The 17,759-nt window shown below is 43.5% G+C and overlaps 1 long non-coding RNA gene across 1 annotated transcript in view; it reads right to left on the bottom strand.

Moving 5' to 3' along the window:
- Window positions 1-4,861: 4,861 nt before the first annotated feature.
- The window catches only part of LOC116449100, a 30,832-nt gene continuing 17,934 nt past the window's right edge, over window positions 4,862-17,759 (bottom strand). Inside the window, exons 2-3 of the long non-coding RNA XR_004242236.1 lie at window positions 6,677-6,828; window positions 4,862-5,075 (exon numbers count right to left, since the gene is read on the bottom strand). This is a non-coding gene — a long non-coding RNA (uncharacterized LOC116449100). The remainder of the gene's footprint in view (window positions 5,076-6,676; window positions 6,829-17,759) is intronic.

Consider the following 17,759-nt stretch of genomic DNA (forward strand, 5'->3'; position numbering starts at 1 on the left):
AGTTCCAGTCCAGTGAAACTGGAGCTAAAGAGTAAAAGCCAAAAGTGCAGTTCCTCCCCTTATTTATTGCCACAGAGCCCATGGCCCATTCAGTTCCTGGTTGTGGGCAACCACCTCCCACCCAGGCAAGAAGTCATTGTTCCTTCTCCTTAGCAAATGGTTTATGTGATCAAATTTGTGCCCACTAAACAGTTAACTAGTCAGGGTTTTTGGAAAGATTGAGGTACCACACCTACTAAGTACTTTGCATCAACAAAAATTTGTGGAAATCAGGCAGAAATAGCTGAAGTCAAGAGGAGTTTGAGGTGAAGCTGCCTGAGATTTGCCCGCCCAACCAAACAGCTGCCAAAAGGGGAGCACTACCATCCTCTCCTTTTCTCCCTACCCTGCTCAGGGTCTCAGAGCCTCACCAGCTCTGCTGCTTGCCCAGTGCTGGTGTGAGACATCTCACCCTGGCAGGGGAAAAACAAAAAAAGCAATGAGCCTTTTTTTCTGAATTTATTCTCTGATTCCTTTAGTGGGACACGGTTGCTACTAGAATTAATTTCATAGATAAGTACCTATGCACAGAGATGAAAGATGCGTTCATGAAAGCAAAATTCACTGACAAGTTGCATGTGCTGTGAGGCTATATTTAAAAGCAGAGAGGTTCTTCAGATGGTATCTCACCTTAGAAAGGGCAGATTTCAAACCGTACACCACATTGCTAGTGAGGATACAGGAAATCTCATCCATTTTTTCCACTTGATGCAAAACATCTCTTCCCACAAAGGGAAATGTTGATGTTTCCCTGTATGATTTAGGCTGAAAGAGGAAGCTGACAGGCAAAAAGTCACAGTGAAATAGAAAAACTGGCTCCAACACAAACAAGCCTAAGCTTGACAAAATAGGCTGTAGTTTTAACAAGCAGGTTAGGAGAAGACCAAGGCAGAGGCCCTTAAAGAAATGTACTGCCTCTTGAGGCCAAAAATTTGAAAGTAACATATCTCAAGCAGTTCAGATAGGAAATCCTATATAAAAGGGGAAAAAAACCAAAAAACAAAACAAAAAACAAAATACAAAAAAGAAACTTCCCAGTTCTCATCCATGTTTTATAAAGCTAAAGTAAAAAAAAATATGGTAAAAGTGATAAGCCTAAAGAATTTATTGTTTCATGTATGGTTTTGACGGGTTGCCAAGAGAATGGTGCTGTGCTATGGAGAGTAGAAGAAATGACATTTTCTTTGCTTTAGATTGTTATAAAATTTTCAGTTCTTTACAAGCCCCCAGATGGTTTTTATAACCCCTTCAGGGGTTGCAACATATTGACTGAGAAATACCGATTTATATAGCAAACTCCACTCTCTTATTGCTGGCAAAAATTACTGCTTTGTGTCTGTGTATACACACAGTGGCTGAATATAAATAAAAACCCAAAAATAATGAGATCTGAGGCAAAATCCACCACCTGGCAGTGCATTAAATTGGATGAAATTTCCCTAAATTTACACTGGTGCAAGTAAGAGGAATATTTGGCCCTAAATCTTTTAGGTGAATTTGGGACTGAGGATTAAAAAGTTTGTACTCTGTTTCACCCTGCAAGCAAGCAGACTGCCTTCATTGGTGGCAGAAATAGGAAACATTTCCAATCAACAATTCTTCCATTTTTTATTGGCTTTTATTGTGTTCATCTGAAGTGTTTTCACTGGGAAGTATTGGTGACTTGGGACACAGCAGGCTTAGAACAGAATCACCACAGCAGGTGACCTTAGCACCTCAGGAGGAGCAACTCTGAAATGCTTGGCCTGTAATAAGTAAATAATTACTGAAGTAAACAGTGTGGTTTTGGGTTTTATAGACTACTATAATCATCTGTATTTTGTACATTCATGAGTATATACAACAATTCTTACTGAATGGTGACTTCACAAAGAATGTTTAAATCCAGGAGTGGACCATGAAGAGCTCATATCCCTTGGGTGACTAAGTCTGTGCTTTTGCTCTTGCCCACACTCCTGTACAATCAGGCTGGTGGTTTAGCTCACTGGATGACTGGTCACTGCTGAGACCGCCTAAATACAAAACACCAGCATAGCTGGTGCTGTGCTCCAACACACAGCTCAGGAGGAGGTAGCACCCCATTCTTCCCCTACCTCAGGGTTAGGTGGTCACTCAGAACACAGGAAGAGTGATTTTAATTCCACTGAAGGCAGGAGAAGAGTTGCTGGTGTTCCCAGGAGAAGTCTCTGTCCACCCTATCTGAGGCTTTTCTGGAGCAAGAGAGAGATCTTCATTTTGGTGCCTTCCTACTTTGCATTAAAGAATTAAAAATGCATTTGAGCAGGCAGAAGGAAAGGAAGAACATGGCATCATAGCTTCATATTTAAGTCATCCTTTGGGAGGGTGGAGACTGCAGTTCTGCTCCTAGCTTGCCAGGCAGAATACTTTTGTATTTTACATTAGTCAGCCAGTGGATAAAATACATGAAGAACCCTTAGGCTGGGCAGAAAGTTTAACTGATGTCCTTGTACTCAGCATCTCCTCTCCTCCTTTGCATTGCAATACCTCACTCTTCTTGGAGCTGAGCCTTAACCTGTGCCCTGTAGCTCTGCATGGGAAAAAGCAGAACTGCTGCACTAAACTTTCTGGAAGTTTTCATTATGCAGATTTTTAAACCTTTAGATCACAAACTTTCTCTGTCAAGGCACGCACACAGCTCCCAGCTCTTTCAGCCCCCATCTCAGCTGAAGCCGTCTCAGCCTGATATTAAAGCAGCAGTGAGCTGCTTCCAGATTACCTTGGATTTGTGTGGATTTAGGGCTAAGTCCCATCAACGAAGCTGCTGCTTAAACTTTCACACACTGCGTTTAAGTTGTAGGACCCAAGTGAGCAGAGCTGGCGAAGCTTTAGCGTTGGTTTGACTATTCCTGCGCACTTGGACAGCTGTTAAAAGAGCAGGCAGCAGAACAGCTCCAGACCTGAAAGAAGGCAGCAAAGCAGACTTGGCAGAGGGGAAAAAGCACAGGCAAGTCAGCTGGCTCAGGGAAGGCAAGTCAGAGGAATGAGCCCAACGCACAAACAAAGCAAATGGCAGCCCTGAGGCTGGCCCGGGTCCTGGTGGGGCAGAGCTGAGCCCCGGCCAAGGAATGGCTGCTTCCCAAGGCCCAGACAGACGTATGTGGGCAACGGGGTCAACGAGGGGGATGATCTGAATGAATGGCACCGTTTTTTGGCTGAATTTGCCTGTTACTTCAGGCTAGAAATGGTGCCATTTGCCATTGTAAATACCCTATTCAAAAACATGGTCTCTATGGCACTCAGCTGAAGGACTAAAGATCTCATCTGCAACTCCTCAGTGCTAGGAAAAGCCAGCACTGCTGCATCAAGCCTAAATTAATTTCCCTCATGTGGGCAGGATGTAGCGCTTAAACTCCTTTGACATGTATCTCCTAGAGACAAATGGCAATTCCCTCTGTGGCCCATCATTTACTATCTACATAAAAGCAGAAGCAGATGATTAGAGTGGGGAAGTGCCCTGCTATTGCTATATTTAGTGCCCTGTCAGCTCAGCCTATAACATTCTGCTATTCAGTTGTAAATAATACTCTAAGGAGGGGAATAAAATGAATATCAAACACGAAGAAGCTGGTATAGAAAAGCAGACAAAAGACTGTATGTCCAGAACGCACAGGAATAAACCTTCTACTTGGGTTTAAGTAGTAACTAATTTAAGTAAGTAATGAAGGAGGCATTAATGGAGCTCATCCCACTACCTGCCCCACGGCTGGGAGTGATAGGGGGTTGCAGTCTTTGGGGTCTTCCAGCAGAAAGCTGCACATATCAGTCTGGCTCCTTCTGCCTGGCACCTGCCCATATCGTCTGACGTGAAGGCTTCCAGCACTATACCTAAAGGAATTCTCACATTTATATTTCAAAGAGTGCTGGGAGGCTGCACATATTTCTTTCACATGTATGTATTTAAATCTATTCAAATTTGTTCTTCTTAAGAGTGAATTCCTCATCATGAATCATCATTGGGACTTATTAGCTTAAACTCTACACAGCACACACTTGTAAGGGAAAATACAAACTGTATATATGCCTTGAATACTCCTGTGGTAGCTGGACATCTTACAGCAATAAATAGATTTTCTAGCAAAAACCTTCTAAGGTAAAGTGGAATATTCCCATTTTACAGAACAGTAATGGAGGTAAAGTGGTCAGTCCATGGCTGTTCAGGAAATCTGTGGAAATGACCCAAGATCTCTAGTACTTCAAAATCTTTGCTAACCCAAAGGACCAGCTTCTTCTAAAACCAGATGGAAAAGCAATGCATAAAGGAAAAGAACAAAGAAAAGGGTTTGGTTTGGTTTGGTATGGTTTGGTGCCAATGAAGAGTGAAAGAAGAAAGCCATTACAAAGCATTTTCCCATGTGATTCAAATTAGGGCAGCCCATAATGGCTGAAGACAATTGTACTTTTATTCTTTTTCAGTGGTATTTTCAAATTTTGGAAAGTTTTTGTTGTTCTTTTGCCATTCAACATAAGTAAGTTGAGTTTAGTTCCAGAACCAGAATGAATCACAGCACTGAAAAAATTCAGAACATCCCCAGTAGAGGAAGTACATTACTAAATTTTAAATCTTGACCACATCAATACAGATTTTTCTGTGCCGGGAAACAATTTGTCTACAGCCTAGAGGAAATGCTCTCTAACAAATGAAAAATGAATCCTGTATTGTAAACCCCACTTAAGTTCAATGGGTTGTTGTTGGTTTTTTTCATGAGTAAGAAATGAGTAAAAACAAACAAATATCCTTTCGGATATGAACCAAAAAGACACATCAAACATTAGTCAGGCTTTTAGCCATAACCTACTTGGAGATCCACGGTCTCAGTGCGTTTTTGGTCATGCTCTTCAGGAAATATGCAGCACATAGTTTATTCAAGAGAACTTAATGCAAACAGCTCGAGGCATTTTGGTCATAAGCTGTAGGTTTCTTTATTACTGACTCATTCTTCTGCATACCTGGCGCTGACTCCACGTTTTGCCTGAGACAGGTTTTTGTAGATGTTAGTTTCTTCAGTTCTTTCAAACTGAAAAAGAATAAAAGAGTTTATAAGGAATGTAAAGCAAAAAAAAATAAATCACATGCACAATAATTTTAATCTTGAAGTTTCTATTCACTCTTTATGGCTTCTTTTGTCTGAAAACTCCCAAAATTCAATTTTTAAAATAAATATTTATGAAACAAGCATTTGCAAAATGTGCTTGCCTGCCAACTCCAGTGAATACTTACTGATTATCCATTTTTCCAAGACTACCTGGGTGTTTTCATACTCTCAGCTCATAATACAATTCAGAGCATTGCCTTCTCCGAGAGCTCACACTCTGAAGCAGCAGCACATGAAGGCACTTTGCATTTGATTGAACAGAGTTTGGATCTGTTCTGTTCCATATGCTGAACTGTAGGACATGCTTGCATAATCTATTTGCAAGAGTAAACCAAAAGGCTTGGAAGAAGGGACATTTGATATGATAAATAATGGGAAGTTGTACAGGTGAAGCATTTAGTACTATTTCCTGCATTTTATTGATAGGGAAACAATAAAAAGCTAAAATTCTCTCCAGAGATTTACAGATTAAGAATTCAGGTTTTTGGTTTGGGGTGGTTTTGTTGTGTTTTATCCACCCACTCAAGTGACTTTTGGGGCTAGCAAGTGTATTGGATCCTCTGAGGATTAGTTCTGAAGAGAAATTCAGTACTCAGCCCAAGAATATTAAATCAATTTTGATTACTATTCTCTCTCAGAGGCCTGTAGAGATGAACAAGGTTCAGGGTTTTGATTTCAACCTGCTTGGATGAAGCAGGCTGCTGCTGAGCCTGTTGGAGAAAGCAAGCTATGGGCCTGCTCAGCCAGCAGTAAACCCCTAAAGGACAAAGAGTCCAGAAGAGAAGTGCTATGGCTTTGATTCCCCAAAGGTTCAAACCACCCTCTGAAATAATTAGCAGCTGCAGCCTGTAATCACTGGCCCCTCAGGCAGGAAGGAAACCCAGCAGCAGCCGGGGCACAATGCAAATGTCCCTTGCTCCTGCCTGACCCAACCGGGCTGCGCTTTGTGCACCAGGGCTTGCCCCAAGCACAGGACTTCCAGCTTTCTGTTCCCACAATCCTCCCTCCTCACAGGGCAGCCAGACCTGACACCTCAGCCAAACCTCAGCATCTCACAGCCTGCCTTCTTCCCAAAACAAAGGCAGCTTGAATTTGCAGGCTGACATGACACACAGGAAATCTTGCTTTGGTAGTTTTGCTAAAATAATGTGTGAAATGGCAGATCAGGCAGTCTTTGGCTAAAAGTAAAGGTGTTTTGCCTTTCCACTAATTAACATACTTCAGGTCTTACTTTGAATACCCTGTTATTTATTAGCAAGATATTTCTGGTCTCTTTATTTTCCTGCCTGCTCTTAAATTCTGATCATGCTAATGATCTTCATCTTCTGTGCCTTCTGTCATGTTTTTTGTGACCTCTCTAGCTCTCTAGGCCTTGGCAATTAAAAACTCAACTCTGGTTAAAGCAAGGTTTTTAATATATTTTTAGATATATATATGTATATAAGTTTTATATGTATAAAGCACCTACCATCATATTGATAAGCACTCTTTTTCTATTTTCACCAATTTATTTCTCCACTCACCAGCTCTGGTGTGTTTGATGCCTCAGTGTCTTGGGTTTGCCCACTCCCTTCTGAATTCCAGCATGAGCTTCTTCCAGGAATCCGAGAGGATGTTTGAGAGGAGAGATTCTTGCCTATGGTTCAGTCCAGACATCCCATTGAGTCAGTTTGTGCTGCAACAACAGTAAAGACAGGATTAACTGGTTCGAAGCTTAAAGAATTAATTTGAGACATGATGGGAAAGGTCCTTTCCCCTGTCCCCTTCTCCAAGCTGGAGTTCAGGCTAATAATTTCTTAAGTGACATTTCATTTTCTGAAGGCAGAAGTAGACTGAATGGTTCACAATTCAAACTCATTCTTTCAGAAGAGGGTGGGGTTTATTTTAATAGTGCCACACTAATTTGTGAATTAATGTCTCAATTTTCTGAGGAACAAGAGCAGTCTGCTTCGGAAGAATGGTATGTGTGTAACAAAAAAAAAAGATGAGGTCAAATCTAACTCTTTAGGACTGTGTTTAGGACTAAAGTACCACTATCCACTATCAGTCAGTCTATAAGAAAGGTTTAATATATTACAATACATGGTGAATATATAAAAACATATGACATCAATTTTGTTTGGGGATTGGGTTTTTTGTTTGTTTGTAATTAAAAGGTAAAACTCAGCAGCACTATGGGAGACAGACACTCTTAAAAAATAGAGAAACAGTAGGGTTCAGGAAAATTTTTTGTAACTACCAATAACAGAACAAGCACCTTTAATCATAAAAGACATTTTTTTAGTACAAACAGTTAGACTGAAGCTTAAATACATTACATCTGCTCAGGTCAGTGCTTGCAGGGAATGATACCACAAGGGAAAAACAAAGGAAGCGGGGGACACACAGGATGCTGAAGTGTTTCCCAGGCCTCAGCAGTGCCATTCCCATGGTGTGTGGGCGTTGTGGACAGATGCAGCCCATGCTCTTGTCCTGTGGTTATCCTCCACAACTTCCCACCCACTTCATTTATGTCCCTTTTGGTGCCAGGTCCAACTCTGGCCAGATGACCAAGGCCAGCTCCTGCCACACACAAGGTTGTCTCTGCTGGTCCCCTTCCTGGCTGCACCAGCACAATCTTCTTCTCTTTCTGAGGCTTCAGCAGACGGTCCCATCCATGAATCCTAACACCATGAGGAAAGCGAGGGAAGATGTTCAGTCTGTCCCAGGCTGGTCACCTTTCACCAAGCCAGAAATTGGGAGGCTGGACAGTTGCACCAGCCAGTGGTTCCCTCTGGAAGTAATTAGGCACCGTGAAGACATTGTGTGGGGCTGAACAGCTCCGGTGGAGCACATTTCCCTCCCACATCTGAACCTCTGGCTGGTGCCCAAGTACCAGGAGTGTCCCTTCCTGAACAGAGGATGTTGCCACAGTGATCCATCTTGCTGTGGCTCCACAGAGAGCAACTGTCATTTCCACAGCAATCATAACAGTTCTGGGGTGTGTTCCAGTCTCCAAGCTGTGTGTGCTGTCTGCATTCTGAAACCACATGTAAGTTGGTGGGGTCATGGACCAGTCTTAGAAAACCTCAGCTCTGCACCGAAGTCTCTCTCTCAGGGTCTTCCCTGGGTCAGCACCTTTTCACCTCAAACACACATAGCCCAGCAGACCAGAGATTAAAGCTATCCCTTAACCAAGACAGGACACGGTGAACCAGAAGCTGTCCCATATAATCTCCTTCTAAAAGAAAAACAAACATGACTTTTTCTATTTTTGTTGTTGTGCTGGATAGATAGCTCTGCCTTCCCCACTGTGTTTCAGTGTCATAAGAGGGGCATAAATCAAGGTCCAAGTCCTCAAGCCTTCTCTGTGCTCATCACTGCATGGACTACCCTGGCCACACAAGAATTCTTTTTTTTTTTTTTTAACTGGGCTGAGATGATCTATATTTTACTTGCAGCTTTTGTTTTGTTCTAGTCCTGGCTTGCCTCCATCCACTTTTGTCAACTAGGATTTTGCTGCTTTGTTTCCCAGTTGCACCATTTGGGCCCAGTGGATAAGCTGTTCAGTCAGAAAGGTCCCACACAGGCAGCAGCATCCTTGGCTCAGGCTTGCTCTTGCCCCATCAGGCTTGACAACACTTGAGAAATGATTGATGTGGTAGCCCCAGTGCCCTCCCTTGAGATGACGGCACTCAGGAAAGATGTCAGTGCTCGAGGAGAAAGGGTCACCGCCGAAATGATGTCTCGTTCCAGCTTATCTCCAGAGTCACTTACTCAAAGATCATAAATACATGGATTAGGGTTTCTACCTTCAGGAGTTCCTGGATAGTTGACACTGAGAGCTGTATTTTTGCAGTAGAATGTGGATGTGCCTCCTCTGAGTAACAATGCCATGAAGCAGCCAATATCTACAGTTCATTTGGTGCACTCTGTGGTTCAGAGGTCATGGAGGGCCATGTAAAACATCTGCCCAGGTTTGAATAACTGCAGGTAAGTCCCCTCATAGAGGATTCTTCTAACTGTGCCTGGAGGGGTGAGAGGCACATGGTGTGAGAAGCAACAGGAGTCAGACACCTTATGTTGCACTGGCCTTACATTATCATTCTCATGCCCTGTGGCATCAGAGGAAGCTATTTTTGGCAATCAGGAAGGTCCAGGAAGGTAATCCAGATGGCAATGAGCTGCATAAAGCAAATTCAGCTTTTCTAAGGAATTTCCCACTTGTTTCATACACTGGACTAAAGGTAGTGTTCTTACCTGGTGCCTTTATGACTGCCCCTTGTGACTGGTGTTTGTTCAGGCTGAACAATCATTTGTGTTAAATAAATGGCACCTATCAAACTGCTGGGTTTAGTCCCTTGTAAGAGAAAGGCTGGGTATTAGGCCTAAAGTAGCTCTGAGAGAGCTCAGAGCACCAGCCTCTCACATCCATCCATTTCTTCTAAGTCACTTCAGATTCCCTGTGCTTCTGGAGAAACCATTTCTCAGGGTCATGTCTGGCCAGCCCTGACCTCAGAGGTGCTCTGGACTTTGCTTTCTTAGGGTGGCTATTTCTGTCACAGAAGAGTTCCTGGTAGCTTGCCATGGTTTCTCTCAATAAATCTTCACATACCCAATTTTTATGAGCTTTTTTTCCATGTTGAGTGTTGAGCAATCTAATATTACATCATTTGTACTGCGTGTTCACTGTCATCAAGAGCAGAGAACTGCCTACTGGATATTATTTCCTTTCAGAAGCAAAACAAAGACATTTTTACTAAACCTGAGTGTTCCAGTCAAATACAGCAAGTCTGACCTCAGTCTTTCACACATGTGTAGAACCAGTGTCAGGCAGCCACCAAACACCAGAGTGCTCCCTCATCTTTCAGGGGAGTGGTCTGTTCACACTTGCAGAGCAACACAGGACGACTGAATTCCAGTTCAGCAGCATTTAGAACCCAGTTTGCATAGAAAGAAATAATTACCAAGCATCAAAGGCGGAGAGTCAGAGCCTCAGGTATCCATACACTGTATTCAAGATGCACGAAACCTTGCTGGTCTCTTTTTGTGATCATTAGGATTGCCTCATTCTAAGATGCTATTATTAAACAGAGTCAAGGTACATTACATCTCCGGTAATAACCCTCATACCTTCAAGACTTGATTTTCAAGTTTCCTGTTTGCACACACGTCTCTTGGCAATGGCATGGCAATTGTGTGCACAAAAGTGGCATCTGTGCACACACATGGCCAGCTACTTACCAGCTGGACTTGGACTGCACTCCCAGGTGGGACACACACATCTCTCAGAGCAGCTGACTCCTACTTATATTAAGTTACTGTCAAAACAGTGCAGTAATAGAGCAGCAGAAGCCAAAAGCCAATTCTGAGCAACGTAGACAAAACCGAGCTCATGGATCACTCAAGCAGTGCCAGCAGCTGCTTTGATTTTGCATCCATCTTTCCTAAACATGCTGCATTCAGCAATTCACACCTCACACCTCAGGCTAAAACATTTCTTCTCTTGTACAACCCTCTTGCCAAGTATCCCTTATATTTTATTACCAATTCCTATTATTTGGACCAAGTCATTCCCTTGGTATGTCTGGCTACGTCTCAGCTGCCTCTGACACCAACAGAGATGAAGCGGCGGAAACAAAAGCAGCAGATGCTCTTCCTTCAGTCCCCACCACACTCACTGCCCTGCTCTCAGTGCTCCATCCCCAGACCTCAGTCCTCTCTCCATCCTTTCTGGATCTAGAGAGTGGGAGAACTGCCACTGCTAGCAAGTGGGATGGTGATAAATGCCATTTTCTTCTTAATATTTTATAATAATCTCTGTCAGAATGTTTTTAAAAATCCAAAATCAAAACTAAAAAAACAAAACAAAACAACTCCAACAAAACAAAAACAACAATACAAACCAAAAAACTCCACAAACCAAATCAGCCAAATTCCATTGTCCTCAACAAATCTCCTTGTCCTCAGGCTCTTCACATTTTTCCTTTTGGTGCCCATTTAACATAGACCCCCTTAATGCTGGCAATTATCATGAATTCTGCTGTGTCTAGCTGGAAATCTCTAAGCAGCCATTTGAATATCAGGTACTTTAAGATACATCATGACAGCATCATCTCTATTCACACTTCTCCAATATGCTCTTGATAAATCATCTACTATATTTTCAACTCCTTTTCTGGATTGGCATTCAAACCTTCACTTGGTATTTCTGGAGTGTTAACAACTGTCTCCCTATTCCTGGTGAATACTTAGCAAAGGTTCTTGAAAATAATCTCAAACACCCAGTGATCTGTTCCGAGGGCTGCTCAAGTTTTCCAGAGATGCACTATGGAGACCATGAGGGGCACTACTGTTGCAGTCACCCCTTGTGACACTGGTATCTGGGTTTGCTAAACACTGCTTGAGATTAGAGATACACTTATAAGAGACAATGCAGAGGTGGGATGGGAGATAAGTTGCAACATAAAATGAGCAGGTGGGGAACTGAGGCACACTTGGCTTTCAACCAAATATGCAGAGCATGCTCTGTATAAAGTACAAGAGAACAAGGAGGTGGCACTGAAAACCCTTAAATCTGTCAAAGGAGAAAACAAACCATTCTGGATTATTAACAATGACCCATTTCACAACTCAGGAAAAAAAAAAATCCAGTGGTCAAAGATTTAGCTATTTCTTTGGGGGCTGGGGTTCAGTCCCTGACCAGTGAACAAACTCTCAGGGCAACCTTTAGAAAATCACTTCATTTGCTTTCATCTACCTCCCTGTCTGTAAAATAGGATAAGTGACATTTCTTTACTGTGGTGCCAGACCGAAAGAATTTGGAGCATGGAGGTGCTCAGATGTCACAAAGTCTACTTCTGCTCCTAAAAAAGTTGAATATTCCTCATCTTTACGAGTAGTTTTTGATGTGCATGCAACAGAGGGTAGCTAGCAAAATGAAACAATTAGTTCTGTGACATTTTCAGCTGCCTAATGAGTTTCTCTTCTGCTTGTCACACAAGTGTTTCAGCATTGGAGCTTGTGTTACCAGTGCTCAATATTTTATGCTTTTTCTGACTGAAATTCAACAGCTGTTTCAATATTGCAGTTGGAGCCAGCATATTCCATATAGACTTTCCTCAGTATGTTGCCATTTTTTAAAACGTTTGCCATGCCTCTTTTTTTTCATGGCTTGATCATGGCTACCTCTTCATTAGAAATTTGGCAGATGAGTTTTTCTCCTACAAATATGTGAACTGAGTTTGCTTTAATGTCAGTGAGAATAATTTCTCTGAAAACTCAGGTTTCTGTCCCAGCACTTTCCCCCCACTCTACCAAGCTGCACATCATGTGCTTGTTAGTCAGTTTTCCACAAAAATACCACAAAAGTCATGCACAATACTGCTCTTTACAGCCTTCCTACTTCTCTTTCTAGGTTCAAGAAGGTATTATATTTATTACACATGTTATTGCAGGGCTTTTTTTTGGTCCAGACTTTGTTTCTTGGAGCTGGTCCAGAAAAAATTTCCTTATGATCAGCTCTATATACTATTGTTGTTAATATTATTCTCTCAAAAGTACTGTATTTCATTGAGGATAAGCCTCCTTTTTACTTCTCCTGACACAGTAAAAATCCATCCAGTGGGATCTATACTCTGAAATTGGCCTTTCTCTCCTGTCCTGAACTAATCTCCCCCTTATGTTCCCTGTCCTGGCTTCACCAGCTCTCATGACAAGGGATGTAAGAGTCTTGCTTCCTGCTATTAGAAATCATCACAATGCCTATATTGATTTTAAAACTAAACTGACACGGTCTGTCACATACATAGATAAATATTCTTTCAAGCTTTTCATTCCTGCTGTGTTGCACATTTCACAAGAAGGAGCCCCTTTCTTTGTCGGAAGGACTCTCTGCAGCAGATCCATCACTGTCCAGGGCTGGAACACACGTGCAGATTATTATTTCTGAAAAGCTTTCAGTTGTATACTTTGAACCACTTGAAACAGATTTTTTTTTTTTTTTAATACAGTATTTAGGACAAAGGAATATAGACCTTTGCATTTGATAGTACTTTAAAGTACTATGAGAAAAATGGAAAAAAGTATCTCTTGTGTGAGCCTTTCTTCACCTGCTGGGTGCCTCCTTTTTCCCTTAGTTCCTCCTTCCTGGTCATGGGGACCCAGCTCTCCCACGAGCCCTGCCTGGTAACCCTTTTCCTGCCACTCTGGGGCTCCAGGTGCGCAGGGTCAGCCCAGCATCAAGGTGCTGCCAACAAAGAAAGCTCATGGTGACCCACATCTTCCCAGGGCTCAGCCAGGCAGAGCAAAGGGTTAAAAATCTGTGAGGAATTTCCCTGTGAGCCATGGAAAGGACTAAGAAAACGGAAACTAGCCTGAATTTAAACTGAGGACCTCATTCTTCCGCCAAGCCATTCGGTTTCTTAATCAACTGGGGCCTTGTTTCACAGTCAGTCATCAGAGGCTTTAGAAAGTTGTTCAGACAAATCTGTAAGGGGAGATCCACAAAGGATGTCTTTTCTGTGGCACTCTCTACCTAGAATATGCAATGCTGGGGACAGGGTGCCCTCAGTGGTGCTTCTGTGCCATGGAGCACAATGCACAATGATGCTATAGGATACTTCCACTGCTGAGCTCCTGCTTATTTAAATATGCATTTAATTAAGGAAAGTACTGTAGGAAATTAAGCAGCGAGCTTTCCCAATGGTATTTCTCCTCCTTCCTAGGAGAAAATCTTTCTCAGGTTTCAGAAGTGCTGCAGTCTGCTCCAAGTCAGACCTTTCTTTCTCTCATTAGCTCTGCAGTCCTGTCGTTTACTAGATTTCTAGCTTCTAAGGAAATGATTCCTTTTTTTTTTCTTCTCAGTCTGGTAATGCTTTAAATGACTTCTGAGAACTACACTTTTATTACTCATTATTATTGAGTCAGGAGAAAAAAAATACCTCACATAATAGCAGAAATCTGATTATTCTGGGAAACTTTGAAATTCCCTTCTCCAGTGGTATTCTTTGATGTGCTTGTTAAATAAATAATGATTTTTACATCTAAGGTTTATCTTACAGTGCAAATACACCATTATCCTCAGTGTAAAAAACACTTTTCATTGTTAGCCACCGTAAACATGAGCTGAAGCTGTGATTCAGGAGTGCTCGAAGCTGACCTGCCCAGGTATGGGGCAGTGTAGTTTTTTCACATTAACAACTTGTGAAGGAGAAATGGGCCATGGAGACAGAGGCACTGCAACAGGCAGAGGGAAAGAAGAGGTTAGATCAAAATAGAAATGTCATGCAGGCAAAAAGAAACTAGCAGGCACTCTAAAGAGAGAAACACATCAGATTAGAAACAGAATATGAGTCTTTTCATAAGATTTTTCAATCACAGCCTCGGGCACTTTGTATGACAGCGGGAAATAGGATGACATTTCTGGAATGGTACAGAATTAAAAATAATAATAAAAAAGATCAGATTTTACTGGAGAAGGAACTCACTAAAGACTTCAGAGATGGTACATGCAGGACATTACTGTGTAAAGCCACCTACAGTAATCTATTTTTATGTATTTACTTGGTGTGATAATGGCTTCGACTGTTAAGTTTGCCGAGTCTGGAGTCCAGCACTGCTCAGTACCTGTTCATCTCTCTCCAGGTCTGCCAGGACTTGTGCTCTGTGCCAGTTACTTGTTCCCCTCACTGTCCCCCTGGGAGGCTGGGAACTGCCTCATTTGCAGCCCGGGATGGAGCTGTGCCACTGTGGGCAGGGGCAGAGCCAGGATGCGTGTCCTGAGCTGCAACAGAGGAGCTCTTGTAGAGCCCACAGGCTTTTGTGGGGAGGTGTGTTATCAGGTCAGTGAGAGAGTCCCAAACCTCTCTTCATCATCTGACTTTCACCCACAACATCCTGGCATGGGGAAGCCCCTCTAATGTCACACACAAGCCATGTCCACATCACTTCGGGTGCCTGGTGCTGGGCTGGTAGGCAGGACGCTTCTGGAAATGCAAGGGGCTCCCAGCCCACCTGCCTGAGGTGGGCACCCACCTGGGTGATCTGCAGCTGTGTCTCAGAGAACATCCCCTGGAGCACCACTCTGTGAGCCACTGAGGAGGAGCACGTGGGACTCACGGCAGCACTGCAGGGGAGAGCACAGAGCAGCAATAGACCAACACCGAACACAGGGAGAACACAGTGAGCAAGACAGGGAAGCAGAAGCTGGAAGAACTACCATGTTTTTTCCTGCTTTTATCCACACTTTTATGTCCTGATTTCTTTGAGGGTTGGTGGGGGGAGGGGGCATTGGTTGGTTTGGGGCTTTTTGTTTCATTTTGGTTTTCGCATCACAGGTTAAACTGAGATGTGTTCTCCTGTCTCTCACTTTCAGCTCCCACCTATGTCTTCCCAAAATTCCCTGATCTGCTGCTCCTCCCAGAAGTTTTGTAACACCTTTTGTTACCACTCTGCAAGCACACTCATCAGACAAGACTGGAAGAAGCCATCACCACAAGCTTCTCACAACAGAGAAGCAGTCTTGTGCTCTGGAAGCGAGGCCCTGTGCAACAGATTGCTGGAAACTGGGAATTTACCCTGCCAGAATCCTGCTCTTCCACTTGTTTCCCAAAACAAATGCCCATTTCCAGAAACCAGAGGTGATAAACCTGGAAAGTGTTTACACCTGGAATGGAAAAGCTGTGTTTAAAATGAGGGCATAAGAAGAGCAGTGATGAAAGGATGCTTAGTTTGGATTGTGTTCCCTCACAGCACTGTGCGAGCACCGAACCCCAGCCTCTCTCCAACCGTTGCTATCCCTGTCCCGAAACAGGAGCAAGGAATAGTAAAAGAAATGGAAGAGAGCTGTGATCAGTAGTAAAGTGAATGCGAGAGAGGATGTTTATCTGGAAACTAGAGCTCCTTCCTGGCCTCCAGACTGTTCACCTGTATAAATGTATCAGCAAGCCCCATCAAACCACCTTTGGCTGGCTGGTTTCTTCCAAGTGATATTTCCAAAAGAAGGCTCCTCAGTTTGCAGTTCTGCTTACTGGAGCTTGGTGCAAGGCTCCAGGTTGTGTGTGCTTCCTACATGAAGTAGGTAAGAGGAGCTTTGAATGGTTTTCTGATTTTTAGTCTCCTGAGCTGCTGGATCCAGTTCAGCCCTGAGTATTATCCAAATTGGCTTCTGTGCACTCCAGTTTCTTTTTACTCAATCCAGTCTAAGTGAAGGCTACCAAACAGAGCAGCATTTCTCCTTCAGCCCTACCAGATGGGGCCTGCTAGGTCAGATCCTTGTATGCATAGTTATGGCCTGACACAAACTGAGCCTACAGTGAACGTCATCTGCTTTTTACTGGGTGAACAAACAGGGTCCGAGTCAACCTACAGCTCAGGGATGCCCAGAGGCAAGAGAAGGGAGAGGGTGGGAATGCACATGTGGGATGTGAGGAGGCCACCTCTGCTAGAAGCAGCTTGCATTTAAATCGGATTAAGCGTTTCATGAATCGACACCCTTAGTTACATGGGATTTAGCTTCCAGGCCACTCTCAGTCATCACAGTTTGCAGTGTCCCTCCCAGAGGCTGCTCCACAAAGTGTGTGCCACAGCACACCATCATTTCCAGCACTTCTGCTCCCTTGTTTGGCCTGGAAGCTGATGGAAGGGTTTCTGCACGTCAGCCCTGCTAGCTCCTTACCAGTCAGGGCAGCCAAGGCTGTACCTGCTGTGAAGACTCCTCCAAGGCTCCTCTCAGACTCAGGGATGCAGCAGCCAAGGCAAGCCTTGGCCCTGGGGTTTGTCCATGTCACAGCCCAGCAGCTGTGCCTGCTGTGAGCAGGAGTGACCAGCCCAATGACACTGCTGCTGCCCATCAGTCAGCATCAGCCCAGCTCCAGACAAACACGTTTAGCATCTCCAGAGCAAGCTGTGATTATATCCTGGGCAGCACAAAGAGCCACAGGCAGGTAAATTAACAGAGAACAAAAATTAGCTCCAGTCTGTGTGGCTTGCCAAATTGCAGTTGGTTTCATGTCCTCAATTGAGTTCAAATATGATAGCAGTTCCCAATACAACGCAAGACTTAGAAAAAGGCCTAAACCTGGCACATTGGGGAGGGCAGCTCCTGCTGTCTCAGAGGATGAGCTAATCAAATTACACAAGAGGAAGAGGGTGGCAGTACTCAACTTTCACCTTTTCTGAACTGTTGCAATTTTTCCAGGAAGGGTGTTGGTTCTTTCAAGAAATCCAGTCATCTCCTGTAGATTCACATAGTGAAAGTGCTTGCAGGTACTTTTAAGAAGCAGCCATGGGCCACACATGTAGTTCTCAGCCCAAAGTCAGCTAAACAGCCTTGCTTCTCCTTTTCTTTACATCTCTGGCAAGGCATGGTAGCCCTGTCCCATTTCAGCAGAACTTCGGACTGTGCCCAGAGCTTTATCCAACTGCTTTGGCTGCAGTTCTGTCACTGGGTAAGTGAACCTAAAATGGATGTCACTCTAGGCCTCTCCTTGCCCTGACACTGGCTGCATGCTCCCATCTCTCTTCCTTACATCAGTGGTGATATTTATTTGACCTCTGGAGCTGAGTGGAGTTCCAGCCACCAATTGGGCTGAAAACTAACTCCACAAGGAAAAATGAATATATTTT

This window comes from Corvus moneduloides, chromosome 10 (genome assembly GCF_009650955.1).
Source record: "Corvus moneduloides isolate bCorMon1 chromosome 10, bCorMon1.pri, whole genome shotgun sequence".
Lineage (NCBI taxonomy): Eukaryota > Metazoa > Chordata > Aves > Passeriformes > Corvidae > Corvus > Corvus moneduloides.